This window comes from Giraffa tippelskirchi, chromosome 8 (genome assembly GCF_054371585.1).
Source record: "Giraffa tippelskirchi isolate mGirTip1 chromosome 8, T2T-mGirTip1v1.2.pri, whole genome shotgun sequence".
Taxonomy (NCBI): Eukaryota; Metazoa; Chordata; class Mammalia; order Artiodactyla; family Giraffidae; genus Giraffa; species Giraffa tippelskirchi.
The window spans coordinates 5,557,699-5,573,345 of record NC_137282.1 but is presented as its reverse complement, the minus strand read 5'-3'; the positions used below and the strand labels follow the sequence as shown (position 1 = coordinate 5,573,345).

The 15,647-nt window shown below is 43.7% G+C and overlaps 1 long non-coding RNA gene across 1 annotated transcript in view; it reads right to left on the bottom strand.

The window, feature by feature from the left end:
- LOC145517841 (uncharacterized) overlaps positions 1-15,647 on the bottom strand; it is a 98,293-nt gene that overhangs the window by 67,079 nt on the left and 15,567 nt on the right. The window lies entirely within an intron of this gene.

Here is a 15,647-nt window from a genome sequence, read left to right as displayed (position 1 = left end):
CCAGGCAGACTGGATTAGGACCCACCCTAACTGCCACATTTTACCTTCTTTAAAGGCCCTGTGTCCAAACACGGTCACATTATGAGGTTCTAGGGACCTGGGCTTCAACATATTAATTTAGGGGACGTGCAATTCAGCCCTTAATAACAATAACAATAACAGTGATCACTAATACATACTCAGTTCAGTTCAGTCGCTCAGTCGTGTCCGACTCTTTGCGACACCATGGACTGCAGCACGCCAGGCCTCCCTGTCCATCACCAACTCCCAGAGTTTACCCAAATTCATGTCCGTTGAGTCAGTGATGCCATCCAACCATCTCATCCTTTGGCGTCCCCTTCTCCTCCTGCCTTCAATCTTTTCCAGCATCAGGGTCTTTTCCAATGAGTCAGCTCTTCACATCAGGTGGCCAAAGTATTGGAGTTTCAGCTTCAACATCAGTCCTTCCAATGAACACCCAGGACTGATCTCCTTTAGGATGGACTGGTTGGATCTCCTTGCAGTCCAAGGGACTCTCAAGAGTCTTCTCCAACACCATAGTTCAAAAGCATCAATTCTTTGGTGCTCAGCTTTCTTTAGAGTCCAACTCTCACATCCATACATGACTACTGGGAAAACCACAGCCTTGACTAGACAGACCTTTGTTGGCAAAGTAATGTCTCTGCTTTTTAATATGCTGTCTAGGTTGCTCATAACTTTCCTTCCAAGGAGTAAGTGTCTTTTAATTTCATGGCTGCAATCACCATCTGCAGTGATTTGGGAGCCCCAAAATTAAAGTCAGCCACTGTTTCCCCCTCTATTTGCCATGAAGTGATGGGACCAGATGCCATGATCTTAGTTTTCTGAATGTTGAGCTTTAAGCCAACTTTTTCACTCTCCTTTTGCACTTTCATCAAGAGGCTCTTTAGTTCTTCACTTTCTGCCTAATTCGCTGTCTCCCTTTCCATGAGGCTGGGCCTTCTCCATTACTTTTTCCACCACTGCCCTTCAGCCCCATCAACTCTCTGCTAGGCCCCCCAGCCCTACCTACAGGGGGCCTAGGCACTAAATCACAGTTGTTCCAAGATGAGCTTAAATGACCAGTCCTGTCTATGCCTGCTTCAATCGTCACGCCCTTCCGTGGTCATGCTCTTCCATGCTGGCGTTAGATGTGGGCCACCATGGAACGGCGGGACTTTGGAAAATTGCTTCTGCACAGAAGCAGCTACTGAATGGGCTGGCAGTACAAGGGTGCCCACAGACACACACCCAGAAGCGGGGCAACAAGTCTTTCCTTAATGGGGTCTCCGGGTCGCACCTCGAGATGACCCTTGCAGTGCTCCAGCAAGCGGCCTCAGCTGATAACAGAGAAGGGTTGGGGAATAAGTAATCTAGCTTCCTCACCTGGTGGGACTGGGGCTGGTGGGGAGGTAATCCCAAGCAGGTTCCACCCTGTCTCCCACAGTCCCCCAGTTGCCCAAACACCTGCCCCATGCCACACTGTATATTGGATCTCTTCCCTTCCCCATCTGACTTCCCCCGAGTCCCTGCCCATGCTTCCAAAACAAGCCATGTACATTCACATCTTCATCTCTGGTCTGTTCCTAGGAGAACCGACCAAAATATCCCCCAATGCTCCTTTACTCATTCTATGTGATAAAAATCAGCTTTTTTTTTTTTTTTTAAAAGAATGACCTATATCTCCTGCCTCCCTTTAACTGCAGTTTCCACTATTTGTTCCCACCAAAGCAGTTCCTTGAAGGGGTCATGCCTGACCCTTACACATGCTGATGCCCTGAGGTGCAGACTGTTCCCAAAGCATACTGTGACTGCTCTAGCAAAGGGCTCGTTGTTTATCAGAAGGACCCACCCAGTTAACAGGAAGACATCCTGAGCACTTCTCTTTGACTTCATGAAGAGCAGGATGGTGAGGCACGCGTCTCAGTCATAAACCCCGCAGACAATAAAATTGATCTTCCCTGAATGGCTGAGTCTGGCACCTGCCGATGCGATACGAGTGCTGCTGGAGTGCCCACAGCTGTCCTCAGCAGAGGCCCAGGGAGACGGGCTCCACAAACCTCATGGACAACCTGCTCTTGGTCTACTTACACGCAGGTGTAGCCAGGGAAAAGCTCCCCCTGGCAAGGGATGACAGATGGCTGGAGACCTCTAGAGGGCTTGTTGCTGTGCAAGGAGTGGTAGTTCCAGATGGGAGAGGATGACAAAAAGCTTATAACCAAGAGCAGCTAATTTTTCTCTATCTGGGAAAATTGTCTGAGCTGACAGACATGTGCAGTGTGGGGAATGTTTGGTTTGGGCCTTCCTTACTTCCTTTAACCTGTAGATCTTGACAATTTAGGTCCACTGGAGTTATTGAGAAAAAAACAGATAAACTTATGATCCCCTAAGGGAAGCAGCACATAGACCTCAACCAGAGGCTGACAGCTGGAAGTCAGCCAAAGCCTGTGTGGAATGTGTGCACAGAGCCAAGGCTGAAACCCCAAGTGGGGCAAAGAGGTGCATGCGATTGAAGCATAAGAGCATCTTATACATTAGGTTTTTCAGAACTTATTTAGATTGTTATTTTTAATGCATAAAGAAGCTATGGTTATCTGCACACCATGGAATACTACTCAGCCATAAAAAGGAATGAATCTGAATCAGTTGTAGTGAGACAGATGACCCTAGAGCCTGTTCTACAGAGTGAAGTAAGTCAGAGAAAAATAAATATTATATGAAAGTGAAAGCTGCTCAGTCATGTCTGACTCTTTGTGACCCCATGGACTATATAGTCCATGGCATTCTCCAGGCCAGAATACTGGAGTGGGTTACATGAACTGAGGCAAGTGATGTAACATCTTAGCACCTCCATTTCCTGGTAAACAAAGATAATCCTAGTACTTACATCATAGAGTTACTGAAAGGGTTAATTGAGATAATGCAAGATAAGCACTTTGCACCACACTCAGCCCATAGTTTGTGCACAACAAATATTAGTTGTCATTAAATTAATATTATTATTATTACTATTATTAACAAGAAATACATAATGGAGCCACAGCTCTGACAATGACTCACACTGCCCAGAAGGGGTGGGACTCTGTATAAGCTACAGAATCCAGGTTATGCCTGCAGGGCAAATATTGGTTTCTTGGGTTTTAAATGGGAAGATTAAAAAAAGCACAAATTCATTTCAACATTTTTCCCCAAGGTTGAAATTAATTTTCTTTGAGCTTTGAAACTTCCTCCTTTAATTGTCTAAACGTTTGTAACTGAGAGAGGAATGAACTATATATGTAAGTTTATTTCCTCTAAAGGCAAAAAAAAAATTGAGGGCACCAAAATCATTTGCTTATACATAACATAAAGATCTAAACGGGGAAAACAAAAATTCAAAGACATTGCATGCGTTTGCTTCACCAGCTATGATGGCCGTAGGACATGTATTCATTTCCTAAACTGACAGAAAGAAAAATTGATCTCATCTATTCTGCCTTTGACTTTTTTTTTCTTACTTTTGAATGTGCTACAAGAATCAATGAGCAGTATATAGACAGGTATTTCACATTTAATATTTTTTATTTCATCAACAAAACTAATTTTATGCTAACATTTTCCATGGCGCTAGTGAGAACAGCTTTCAGGTGAGGAGGCATTGGCACACAGCACAGGTCAAAGAAAGCCACTTTGACTCCTTCTCAGCAAAAGGTGGCGCCTAGTGCTTCCCTGGTGGCTCAGGGGTAAAGAATTGCCTGCCAGTACAAGAGATGTCAGTTTGATCCCTGGTCCAAGAAGATCCCACATTCCCCCAGGGAAACTTAGCCCGTGACCACAACTACTGAAGCCCCCACGCCTAGAGCTCCACAACCAGAGAAGCCATCGCAATGCAAAGCCTGCGTACTGCAGTGAAGAGCAGCTCCCACTTGCCGCAACGAGCAAAAAGCCTGGGCAGCAACAAAGACCCAGCACAGCCAAAAATAAACCAATAAATATATCTTTCTTTAAAAAGAGGTGGAACCTATGTCCTCTCCCTCTGAACATGGATGAGCTCTAGGACCCTTTTCTCAGGGAATACAGGAGAGCCCCTGTTCCCTTGTCTGAGCCCAGGTTGTAAGAGCCTGGCAGTTTCCACCTCCCTTCTCTTGGAACTTTTTGGTAAGACCTGTTGGCTTGCAAACTCAGGGGCTTCACAGGTGATGTCTGAAACTGGCCCCAGACACGGAAGGCAAGGTTGGACCAAAGAAAGAGGCAGACCCTCCGGACAGGTGGATGGCAGGCTTCATAAGCAAGGGAACTTACATAGGAGACTGGTCTTGGGCAGCTGCAAAGTGAGTAGGTCTCCTCCCCTATCTGCCAAATCTTAAACATTTACACAGAGCCCTGAGCTGGTTCAATCACATGTTCATTCAGTCCACATGGGCCCAACACCAACTGACTCTCTCAAGGCTGTGTCCTTGAGACATCTCTCCCTGGGGGAACAGTGGGCAAAGCGCATATTCCAACAACAAGACAGGGGCTGAGGAGCCTTTGATTGCCCAGGGCCAGCTGGAGGGTCAATCTGTGCTCATGTTCTCTTGATAACATCCCCCAACAGAAGCCAGGCTCTCCTGAGATCACCATGCAGTGAGGAAGCTCAAGACATCCACGTGGATGCTCCAGCAGGAGAAAGAGACATACAAATAGCCCACCAGCCTGCAGCTACTCTGGACACCCCAGCCCAGCTCCAGATGTGTACGTAAAAAAGCCTTCAAACGACTCCAGCCTTGATTACCATCCGACTGCAGCCATATGGCGACCCTAAGCAAGAACCACCATCTGAGCCCTCTGACCCCCAAATCCTTGATCAACAGTATGGGCTTTTATTCATTGACCGAAGTGGTTAACTGCAAACCAGGCAATAGGCTTTCTTTCTACTACTACTTTATGCATTATTATAGAGATGGACCTGAAAGGGAGGTTCAATTCCACAAGCTTTATTTCAGATTCTCAATCCAATGTTTTCTGGTTAGAAATTGATTGTGTTACTTTCTTTAAAAATCATCATCACAATGATCTATCCCTGTCCCCTAATTTTCTTTATGAAGAAATAGCTGAATCTTCCTAGGCAGTTATATCTACCTATTAGTTCTTTATAGTATTGTTAAAAATGTACCTTAATGCTATTATTAATGAGCGATGGAGCACATCAAGTACTTTCTGTACTTTCATCTCCATACTTTCATATTCAAAATTCTGAAGGATGAAACTGAGCACTGTCTAGTAGGCTGAGCTGATAATATACTGGAATGAGACTGGACATCAGTAAAATGCTGATTCTTATTTTAAAAAAACATGGTTTCCAGTTTCCTAGTTCAGTTTAGGCATGACTCATGGAAGAAGACACTCCTCTTTCAGAGGTTTAATGTAACTTGTTCAAAACTGAAGTATGGAAGGACAAGAACTTCTACAATCTACTTTTATTTTTTGAGTGAAGAGCTTCAAATTCATTGTCCATTTCTTTCATTCACTACACAAATTGGGAACTTAATCTTTTCCCAAGCAGCAGCTCATTCAACCATTCACTCCACAAACTGGGTGCTACTTTGTCAGGCACCATGTAAGTCCCGGTGATACTGAGATTGGTCACTACCTGGAGTTCATACTCTAGCAACAAAGCAGGCGTTACACCAATAGTAACTATATGAGGAGCTATAAAGGCAGACCATGAGGAACTTTGAAAGCACACAGGAGAGACAACTAACTGAGTCAGTTCAGTTCAGTTCAGTTGCTCATTCATGTCTGACTCTTTTCGACCCCATGGACTGCAGCATGCCAGGATTCCCTGTCCATCACCAACTCCCAGAGCTTGCTCAAACTCATGTCCATCCAGTTGGTGATGCCATCCAACTATCTCATCCTCTGCCATCCCCTTCTCCTCCTGTCTTCAATCTTTCCCAGCATCAGGGTCTTTTCCAATGAGTCAGTTCTTCACATCAGGTGGCCAAAGTATTGGGAGTTTCAGCTTCAGCATCAGTCCTTCCAATGAATATTCAGGATTGATTTCCTTTAGGATGGACTGGTTGGATTGCCTTGCAGTCCAACGGACTCTCAAGAGTCTCCTCCAACACCACGTTCAAAAGCATCAATTCTTAGGCATTCAGCTTTCTTTATGGTCCAACTCTCACATCCATACATGACTATTGGAAAAACCATAGCTTTGACTAGACAGACCTTTGTTGGCAAAGTAATGTCTCTGCTTTTTAATATGATGTCTAGGCTGGTCATGGCTTTTTTTCCAAAGAGCAAGCATCTTTTAATTTCATGTCTGCACTCACCATCTTCAGTGATTTTGGAGCCCAAGAAAATAAAGTCTGTCAAGGTTTCCATCATTTCCCAATTTATTTGCCATGAAGTGATGGGACTGGATGCCATGATCTTAGTTTTCTGAATGTTGAGTTTTAAGCCAGCTTATTCACTCTCCTCTTTCACTTTCATGAAGAGGCTCTAAGTCTGAAAAGGCTTCCAAGGCATCCTACACTTTGATCCCAATAAGCAGCACCATAATGCCCCGGTTTTCATACAATTTAAGGTATAAAGCAATGACATGGCAAAGGAGATAAAATATCACCTTTTTATTGCTAGAGCCTTAATTAGAGGTTATAAGTTAGCATGAAAACCAAAGGGACCTAAATTAAATATACATTCAAACCAGGTGGTTCCAGACCAGATTAAGCAAGATGGACAAAGCTGAACTCAGCATACCCAGGTATTATTTCCAATTTTACCAATCAAGCAAATCAGTCATAACAAAATAAACAGCAACAAAAACAGCAGAAGGGTCAGAAGTGTCACACCAGACCACCTGGAAGAAACCATCATACGAAGAAACCATCACAGGAGTCTTCTATTCACAGCAGCAAGCCGTTCTCTCTTGCTCTAGCTGGTTTCTTCTCACCCTTCAGGTTCTCTTTAACAGCGAAACAAAAGTCACAACAACTCTTGATGGTTTCCACTAGTAGCAAAAATCAGCTGTTGCCCAAATAGCTCAACATTTAATAAATACCTTTGATGAATAAAATGATCTTTTTGCTGATTTACCATATTGGGCTCTTGAAATGTTTTCTATTATCACCATATGTTTCCTAAGCAAAAGCTGAGTGTCTAAGCCATTCCACTTAAAATATGATAGATTTATGTAATAAATTGAAAAGCTGCCAGCAAGAATTTATGCTAATTTTTCTCTGTTCTACCTTCTGAAGAATATATTTCCCTTTTTAAAAACTAAAGAAAAGAAAATTTAATGAAAATTAAATATAAATATTCACAGCCATTTCACATTTTACTTTCTGCCCTTACTCCAAACTCAATATTCCCTTCTGTCCATCCTCTAGACATGCAAACTTTTAGTACCAAAAATATGCCATAAACTGGGCTGGTAAAGGGTCGAGTGTATAAGTGAAACCATGTCTGTGAAAATATGGTAGCAACTACAAAGCATAAGGAGATGTGAGGAGATTCATAAAGGTTTCCATCTTATTAAGGTGATTGAATCCCTTTAATAAATTCATGAGCACATTCATCTTTTAAAGAAACTCACAAAATGGAAAATGAGGATGATTTTAACATTATTGTTCATGTCCAGAAACTTACTGGATGTCAGCAATAATTATTTTTTTAAATAAATGGATAATTGTAGTGAGTTAAGTGAAGAGGGGGTCCCAAATTTCCTTATCCTCCAAGTGACAGCCCCCAAGGCCTCTTCCCAGCCTCTGCCCTCCATCAGCTCGAGTTAAGATGGGGGTGCTGAGCTTGTGTCCTTGGCAATACCTCTATCCTACCCTCGGCCCCATCACCCCAAGACTCACAGCCTCACCACCACTGTCTGCCTCGGAGACCATGAGCACTAATTCTGTGTGCCCACAAACCATAGGCCCATTTACCCCTCAACCCCACACAGCTCTGCCCAATCGTTAATCTAACCCGCCTACCCCGCCCTCAGCCCCTCCATGGAACCCCTGATGCACCATCAGCAGAGCCCCCTTCTCCAGATGTGTGCTGCTGTGGGGGTAGGCGAGAAGGGCAGTGCAGGGCTGAGCACACACAGGTCTCAGTCCCACATCCGCCACTTACGACCCCTGACCTTCAGTGAGACACTCAATCTGTCTGTGCTCTAATGTCTCCATCTGTAAAACACCGGTATAGAGAGATCTTGTTTTGAGGATTAACATAAGTAATATACAAAACATGATGGAAGCGTCCCTGGCACACAGTAAGTGCTTTGTAAGGTTTTCTTTTTCCTCCCTTCTTTCCTGCTCCCAGTGAGCCCTGGCTCTCCCCCGGATCCAGCTTTCCTTAACACTCTGGCAAGGGGATCTTCCTCCACCCTCATGCTAATTGACTGAAGGCTGAATGGAGGCGCTTCTTGCTCTTCATTAGCCCTTCCAAGCCATCATCTTTCCTGCCTTGCAACCACTCTCTCCAACTCTGAGGTTCATACATCAAACCACACTGCCATCACCAGACACCAGACCACCTCATCTTACTCCTCTGGGAACCTCAACTCCCACATCATTGTTACCCTAGCTCTTTTGTTATCATACACTTTAGTGATTTCAAAGTCTTTGGGGATTATCCTTTCAGTTCCCTGGATTTGTAGTTTCCTCCCCACTTCAACCTCCGGTGATTTTTTCCTTAGCTTTAACTCAACAACTTACTGCCTTGCTTATACCCTACACACTGCCAATACACCCATCCCCTTCCCAGGGTCTCATTCTCTGACCATTGCCTGCTCTCTCTCAGCTCACTCCCTTTATCAGATAGCTAGTCAGACATGAGCGGGTCCCACCTCAGCCTGGAACAGGCCATCCGTCCCGCCCCCACCTGGACACTGGGGACCAGAACACATTCAGAGACCCTCCCTTTTGGGGTTAATGACCGTTAAGTTTCCAGCTTTTATCAGGACCAAGAAAGACAAACCTGTCAGTGTCGGTTGGGATTGGCACACCAAGACCTAAGAGGTGACTCCAAGTAACCTAGGGTTCATGATGCCCTATTTATGATAAATGACCATTGCGGCCTTTGCTCTCCCCACCATGGGCTTCACTTGGGTGCCTGCTCACTAGGAGAGAAGTTATATAACTTGAAGCTGTCAATCAACTTGTCAAATGACGCAGGACACAGGGAGGGACCACCACCCTAAAACACCCAGCCATACTCCCACTGCGGGGCGCTTCTGAGCCTCCTCCCTTCTTGAGAGTGTAGTTTCCTTTTGCTTAGTAAAACTCCTGCTGCTGAAAACTGCCAGCCCCCCTGTAACCATGATGAATAATCTGGCTCTTTTCTAAAGCAAATCCCTACACTCGTCCCCAAATTCTCTCACCTATGAAAGAATATCCTTCTAACAATTAATCACTTTCACTCTGCTTTATTATCTTTCTCTCTGTACTAGGTCATATCTATCAGTGTGCAAACTGGCTAGAAGAGGTCTGATGAAAAATCTTCCATTTCTTCACATCACCCTCCAGCACCCTCCACACCCTTCAGTGTGGTCCACTCTGACTCCTGTTTTTCTAACATATCCTAAAATCCTCTGCAGGTATTACTCCAATTCAAGTGTCTTCTCTAACACTTGGGCTTCCCTTGTAGCTCAGTTGGTAAAGAATCTGCCTGCAATGCAGGAGACCTGGGTTCAATTCCTGGGCCAGGAAGATCCCCTGGAGAAGGAAATGGCAACCCACTCAAGTTTTCTTGCCTGGAGAATCCCATGGACAGAGGAGCCTGGTGGGCTACAGTCCATGGGGTCGCAAGAGTTGAACACGACTTAGCGACTAAACCACCACCACCTCTAACACCTAAACCAACGACCAACGCTCTCCCCATCAGTAGTCCAGCTGTCCCTCTCAGCCATCACTGACACGGCCCATCAGCAGCATCGCACATGTGATGACTCCATCCTCCTTGGACCACTTTCTTCCCTTGTCCCCGGGACAGTAGTTTCTCTTGGTTACTTGCTACCTCACTGGCTACTTCTCCAATAGGACTTTTCTGGCTGACCCCTGTCTAATATGGAAACACCTTAAGACAGCTCTCAGGGGACTTCCTTGGAGGTCCAGTGGTTAAGACTCTGTGCTTCCACTGCAGGAGGGGAAGGGGTCAATCCTTGGTTAGGGAACTAAGATCCCACATACTATGTGGCACCAGTGGAAGAAAAAAAACAGTTCTCAGACTTCCACGTTTGTCCACTTAAGTGACTTCATCCCAACTCTTGTCTTTCAATTTTATTTTTCTCTAGCCCAACCTCTCCTGTGAACTACAGGGTGCCTAATATACCTGTCTAGTCAACAAATTTGGAGATGTACTAGGCTCCTCAAATTTAGCATATTCAAAATGAAATCACTAAATGCTTTCCACCCACAGCTCAACCTCTTCCTCCTAACTTGCCTATCTCAGTAAACACAACTCCATGCTCCCACCTGTTCAGGCTTCAGAGCCCCACTTTGACTCCTGTCCTTTGTCACATCCTATGCACTATTCATGAATATACCTTCAGAATATATCCAAACTCTCACCATTTCTCACCATCTCCACATGTCTCCCTTCATCTAAGCCAAAAGCCTCTCTTGTCTGAACACTGTCTTACAGTCTCCCAACCACTCCCCTACTCAGTTGAGACTTTCCCTGGCATCCAACATAATAGAGCAATTTCCCTACTTCCCTTCCCTACTCAGCTGTATTTTCTCACAGGGCAGTTATCAATATCTAACATAATCTACATTTACACATAAACTCTAGAAGAGTAAAGATCTCTGTGTTGTTTATTGCTATATTTCCATTGCCCGAAAGAATATGTAGGACTCAATATATATTTGTCTAATGAATAGTTCAATAAGTTTTGAAATAAGCCCCCAATGACTTCATGATCTAAATTCATCATGCAACCAGAATGGAAGACCCATGTGACTAGGATATCATGGTATGCGGGACCATTGTTCCTACTCATTACTCCACAGTCAGCCTTAAACCTTCTTAAACCAGCAATCAACAGAGTCTTATCTCATGTCCTCAGAGCTTACTATTTAATATATTATTCCACAGCAAACTTGGAAAACTAGTTCTTAAATAAGCTATACGATGTTCTTAAGGAAAGAAAAAGAAAATCTGTTCCCGAGAGGGTAAAGAGTGAACACAGAGGCTAAGGCAGAAGCAACAGCCTATGATAGGCCTGTTCAGAAAATAGGGCCATGTTGGAAGCAACGAAAGATAAACATGGATACAGGGAGGCTGACTGTGGAATGACATACTTCAGACATTTATTAAATGCCTGCTCTGCCAGACATTGTGCTGGGTGTCAGGACACATGTCAGGTGCATCTAAACATGAATATGGCAGATTCTTGTCTCTAGGTGTTCACAATCAGATATAAGTTATAGGATCAGTTAGAAATGGCAGCAGACCCTTGGATAAGCCACTGTCCTGGGGGTCCCAAATCTGGCTGTTCTTGGGACAGGACTGCTTAAAGAACTTTCCTTACCAGTTCCTAAAGCCCAGCCCTCGACCACTGAATTATCATCCCTCGAAGTGGTGCGTATTAGCAGAGAGCGACTTCACTTTCACTTTTCCCTTTCATGTACTGGAGAAGGAAATGGCAACCCACTCCAGTATTCTTGCCTGGAGAATCCCAGGGATGGCGGAGCCTGGTGGGCTGCCGTCATTGGGGTCACACAGAGTCGGACATGACTGAAGCGACTTAGCAGCAGCAGCATTTTATATCTACGTATGTGGATGTATATGTGTGCACATACATGGACTTCTTAGGTTCTGATACAGTCCGTAGACCATTATCTAGAATCACTGCTATTGACAGCTGAAAATATGGGAGTGAAAGGAAGATGAAGAATCATTGGAACAGTTATAATTCTTTCACCAGTGATGATCCAATTCATACGCTGAAGATTGTCACCTCTGAGAATGGAAGAAAATCTGGATTCACCGCTTCACAAGAGTAGAATTAGATGTTCGGGGACAAGAAGAAATAATTGAGAATTCTGAAAAGAGACTAAAAATACTTCTTAGGAGAAATAATGAACTGCACCAATTCAATAAGCAATAAAGTATTTCTCATGCATAATAAACTATGGAGTCACTTCTCAGGTATATCCATACCCACATGTCTATTTTCAACTTTTTTGTATTTTGAAACTTAGCGATGTAGTGTAGAAGAGTAATTATTCATTTCCCTCTCCAAATATTTTTGAAAATGAGAACTGCTATCTTAAAATAATGAATACTAAACTGAAAGGTGCAGAACAGATGCAGTGCCCAAAAAGATAGGTCTTGCTAATTAACTCAGTACTCATTAAAGACGAATGGCTCATGAAGCTAACATAATTGTGTTGTGGTTTAAAATGTATAATTAATATGGAAAAGAATGTATTATTAAAATAAAATAATTTGTTCATGCAATGGTTAGTCTGTGGCCTACTTGGGAAAGTAGAGTTTTAACTTTTACTGTGATCAACCTCATTTTTTTATTCAAGTGTTTAACCAACAGTTATATGGTGCTTATTATACACCAGGCATTCTCCCGAGCACATTACAAACTTTATTTAATGTTGCAGGAAAACACTGAGGTATATACTATACTGTCTACATCAGAGAGGAATCTGAGGTATTGTGAGTCTAAGAGGCTTGCCCAAGGACTAAACCAGAAAAGATCCAAACCCAGACCATCAATCCCCAGAATCCACGTTAAGGCAAGGCATCTGCCATGACCATACGAATTTTATTAATTTTGAAGAAATTTAACTCTTATCTGAAAATAGATAATGGAAGCTAGTTTGTGATATTCCACCACTCTAGCTATTGAACATATAAAAATAAATATACAGTAAATCCTCTACATATAGATAAGTCCCATTCTGAGAGTGTGTTTGTACGCCCAAGTTGTTCGTAAGGCTAACAAAGTGGGCCTAGGTACCCAACTAACACGATCAGCTATGTAGTCCTTTACTATAACAGGTTTTTAATACTTATCACACAAATAATACATAAAAAACAAAAAATAAAGAAAACAGGTTTGATCTTACAGTACAGTCCCTTGAAAAATACGGTAGTGCAGTACAACAGCTGGCACCCAGGGGCTGGCACCCAGTGAGCAGGCGAGAAGGGTTACTGACCGGAGGAGGGAGGGGAGGAGGGAGGTGGTAGCGCTGAAGGACCATCAGCAACAGGAGAGGGAGGGCCAGCTGCGACGTCACTCACGCCTGATGCCGACGGCACAGGTTCTGGTTCCCTGCTGTGCTCGATCCTACCTAACCTCTTGATACAACAACCCAGCACCATCGGGGTAGTAGCTCTTTTTCTCTCATCGCAGATGGTATAGTAGCACCGGACTGCATTATGAACAGCTGCTGCAACCTTTGTGGACCAGTCTACATTTGGGTCCTGTTCCTCAAAAACTAACAGTGCCTCCTCAAATACAGAAAAGCCCCTTGCCATCTGGGGCTTCCCAGGTGGCACAAGTGGTAAAGAACCTGCCTGCCAACGCAGGAGTCTTAAGAGATGCAGGTTTGATCCCTGGCTCAGGAAGATCCCCTGGAACAGGGCATGGCAACCCACTCCAGTACTCTTGCCTGGAGAACCCCATGGACAGAGGAGCCTGGCCGGCTACAGCTCACAGGGTGGCACAGAGTCCGACACGCCTGCAGTGACTTAGCAGCGCACATGCCATTTCCTGCGTCGTGAACCTCTCCAGTTCCTCAGTTACTTCTCCCTCTTGTCTCTCTTCGTCCTTTCTCTGGCCTCCAATTCCATCAGGTCTTCATTAGTAAACTCGCACTGCACAGCAAGGAGTTCAACAAAGTCATCCTCTTGCAGATCTAGCTCAAAATAATGATACTGTACTATGCACTCCATACAGTATGTAAAGTACATAGAAGCACAACCACCTGTAGAGGATGCACACACATGACGATGTACACCAGACGTCTGAACTAATGTACATGATTAGACAGGCCAACACCCACTCACATCTCTGAACGCTCACAATTCAAAGGTTCATATATAGCAGGCTTCCTGTATCTGAAAGATGAGCCAACTGAAATATCCAGAATTATCCACATGTCTGATTTTCCCATCTCTTATCTTGGGCTGGGTTTCCCCAGAAGCAGCTACTGGGACCAGGCTGTGAGAGTGAGTAGTTTGTTTGGGAAGTGATCTCAGGAAGTGCTGAAAGGTAAGCGGGCCCATGAGACACAGCCTCTTTATTCCATGTGTCCTTGAAGGAGCTGTCCACCATGATGGCTGGGCACCCTCCAAGAGACACAAGCAGGTGACCAAGCAAGGCCAGCCAGCTTTTCCTGAAGTTAAAATAATAATGACTTTGAAAGAGGAAATTCCTATCCAGCGCTTTGCTGAAATGATAGGAGGAAGATACGGATGCCAGCAGTCTTCTTAGTAGATGCATGGAGACAGCCTACCTGCAAAGAAGGCAAGCCAACACAGGCAACGTTTCCCAGAAGAGAAGAGCCCTGCCCTGTTGTTTGAGCCCGAGCCTGGCCGTGACTGCAGGACACACCGGCTCAGAGAGTCCCCACTGAATGCCCTTCTACTTCAGCTGCTTTGAGCTCTATCTCATATCGAGGGAGTCCCACCACAGCTTGCTACAGGTTATATTAAATCTACAGCACACTGCTTGGTCCACAGTGGGTGCCTGACAAATCGAGTTCTTTCCCATGCCTAGCACTTCCAGAAGATCCTCAGTTTCTGCCTCTGACTTAAAATTTTAGTCCTCATCTTCCCTCCCAACAGTAATTTCTCACTTACCTGGAAAGCATAGAGTCCACAATGATATCCCCCAGTTAGGTGACTTAAAACCTATGCTTAATATTAATATGTTAATGTTTTTTCTACTGTTAATATATTCCCTGTTATAGTCTGAGATCTGAATTCTGAAGAACAAATGTGCCTGTTTGTAACCACTCTTGTAAGAGCTTAATTTAAAATAAAAATGTAAAATAAATGAATAAAACAAAACAAAAATTCATGTGTACGGGACTGTGGGAAAAGGGAAAAGAGCTAAATTCTCTTTTCTATCCATATAAAGAAGGCTATGGATAGTACCTAAATTAATAAAATAAAATAGAAATCATAAAATCATTTATTGCTATGGAGATAAAATAATACACCACACACACATATATACATGTATAATTTTACACATCTCAGTTAAAAGAGATGAAAGTGAGTTCTCTTTGGAAAATGGAAGTAGGGAAAGTAGGATTAAGAAAAACTATCTTAAGAAGACAAGCATCATAGGATATCACTTAAATGTGGACTCTAAAAAGTGATACAAATGAACTTAATTACAAAACAGAGCCACAGACATAGAAAGCAAACTAACAAACTCCCATACTTTGAAAAGATGCATCACCCCAATGTTCACTGCAGCGCTGTTTACAATAGAGCAACCCAACAGACGGGTGAGTAAAAAAGATGGGGCACAGATACACAGCGGCATGTCGCTCAGCCAGTAAAAAGAATGAAATGATGCCGTTTGCAGCAACAGGGATGGGCCCAGAGATTATCACACTGAGTAAGTTAAATCAGACAGAGCAAGACAAATATCATATAATACCACTTACATGTGGAATTTAAAAAATAATACAAGTGAACTTATTTACAAAACAGAA